Below are 2,489 nucleotides of genomic sequence, written 5' to 3' on the forward strand. Positions count from 1 at the left end.
CAAATGTACTAGTGGGAGGACCTGAGAGAGGAGGCGGGGAAAAGTAGATGGCGCTTGCTGAAGCGCAACCAGCAGGCGGAGAGCCACGGAGGCGGAGCGATGGCGTGCAACGCAGAGACGCTGCCCCGGGACCACGCCTTAGAAAGGCTCCCGCACTTGAATCTGAGGACTCACACTGTCTGCCTGGGCCTGGAGGAAAGGAAAGACAGGTTCTGGAAAAGACACAGTGATTAAAGTGCAGTGTCATGGGACAAAAGGGACCTGGACACCAGAGGAACGGCAGGCAGGGAAAGGAGGGCTAAGGCTATCTCTAAAACTTCCAAACCCTCGCCAGAGAACCGTGTCACTGCTTTGGTCTTCGATTTTCCCACTGAAGATGTCCAAGAAGAGATGAGATTATATGATTTTGATGCTTATCCTTATAGTTCTTTAGAAGAAAACGTAGGACAAATCTTCACATTGGATATGACAACGATTTCATGGATGTGACACCAAAGGCACAGGCAAAAATAAAAAATACACAAATCAAGGGCTGGCCAAATAGCTCAGCGGCTAAAGCGCCTGCAGGCAGGAGCAGGGGCCGGGGATTTGATCCCTGGGCCAGCCGTGCCAGCCCCACCCCCGGGGCATGCAACTATACCTAGGATTTGGAAACTATACCTAGGATTTGGATTATAAAAAAATTTGAATTTTTGGTAAATTTGGATTTACCTCAACAGGTACTGATTCAGAGCATTCCCAGAATATCAGGCCCTGATCTCTGATGGTCCAGGAATTAGACGGGCTAAGCAAGCAGGAAGCACAGGGGCAGAATGGCTTGTCCACGGAGGATTGGTTTATACAGTGTGCATCACAGTGACCAGCTCCGCATCAGTGACCCATCCTAAGAGACAGGAGCAACCGGAAGTAGAACAGGAACCGTTACCTAGGCAACTAACAAACTGAAGTATACTGGCTTGAGGGCAGGGGAATGCCATTTCCTGTTACAATAACCAAACAGAAGAAGCTTTCCATAAATATACAGACTTCAATCCATTTTCCAAGAATGGACAGGCACTAGTGGGACAGAATTTCATGGATCAATCAGCCTCAGATATTTGGTACAAATTACAAAAGCTTCAGATGGATCTTCACCCCCCTCTGGCCTCATCGCTGCACACAGCCTTTTGTGTGCTCAGTAGTAAGGACCTGGAAGAGGGTAAAAGAGAAACTGAGAACAAAGGCAGCCCCAACTGGTGCACCCAAGCCACCCAAGAGAAAAGCCAGAGCCAACCAAGGAAAAAGTTCCTGTTTTAAATTCAAGGAAATGACCCTGGGCACATGGCTGTGGCATGGCACCACCTAGGCCCTGCTTTTTGGGTCAAGGGGCTAATGTTTTTGATCTGTCCATCTGCCCCAGCTCCCCGAGAGTTGCTAGGCTGGCCAAAATTCTCACCTCTCACTCAGATGAAGAGGAGCCTTGCACACTGCAGTGCCCTGCCCACATATATACTGATCTTCTGAAAGGAGCCCTGGTGACCTCAGTATCATGGCCAACAAAATCAACTTGTAGATGTGAGTGCAACCTACTGTGCTTTAAAAGCCTTCTCCAGTGAAACCTCCTCTAGATCTACAGCCACAATTGAGGTCCAGCGCTGCGGCTCAGTGGTCCAAGTGCCTGCCTAGGAAGCGCAAGGTCCTGAGTTCGATTCCTGGTACCATATGCCATGCTGGACCTAGAACCAGGCATGTTGACACACACCTGTAATCCCAGCACTGGGGAGGCTGAGACAGAAGGATTACTATGAGTCTGAACTACATAGCAAGACACTGTAACAAAGAAATGAACATTTAAAAATAACAATAATAATGATAATGATTAAGGTCCAAAGGAGCACTACTCAGAGCTTCTTACTCTTGCTTGGACATGTGATTGTGAAGATGAACTCTCCAACAATGAGGCTTTAATTGTCCCACTGTGTCCTACACCCTTTCAGGAAGAGATTTACCATTAACATTGAGAGGTAGTCTCCAATTCTCCCAAGACTAAAGTAGATTTTACCTGTTGAGATTATATCAGACTTTCCTGGCTTAATTAATCATCAGGTGGATCCTGCTGCCCGATATAATCATTTTTAACAAGGAAACCAGAGGCATGACCAGCTTGCCACAGTCCTCTAACATTCGGCTTGATGCCCCTCTGTACCCCCTGGCAGCTCCTGCATTGCATACTCCTTCCAGGAAAGCACAGGCTGCACCACGGTACACAGTGAGGAACAACTCCACCTACCTGCGCCTGGCTCCTCCTCCTCAAGAGCAGAGCGGTCCTCTCCACCACTGAGACCTCAGCTGCAGCGTCTGGCACACAGCAAGTGCTCAGGAAAGGTCTGCTGAATCAGTCAGTTCATCATGAAACACATGCAGAAGCCAATCTGTCTAATCCCATCCCCTCTCCATCTTGCCCAGGCAGGAAAATTCTATACTATTCATCCTCCATGTGGCTACGAGGT

The sequence above is a fragment of the Octodon degus genome, unplaced genomic scaffold (genome assembly GCF_000260255.1).
Source record: "Octodon degus isolate 3935 unplaced genomic scaffold, OctDeg1.0 scaffold00266, whole genome shotgun sequence".
Classification (NCBI taxonomy): Eukaryota; Metazoa; Chordata; class Mammalia; order Rodentia; family Octodontidae; genus Octodon; species Octodon degus.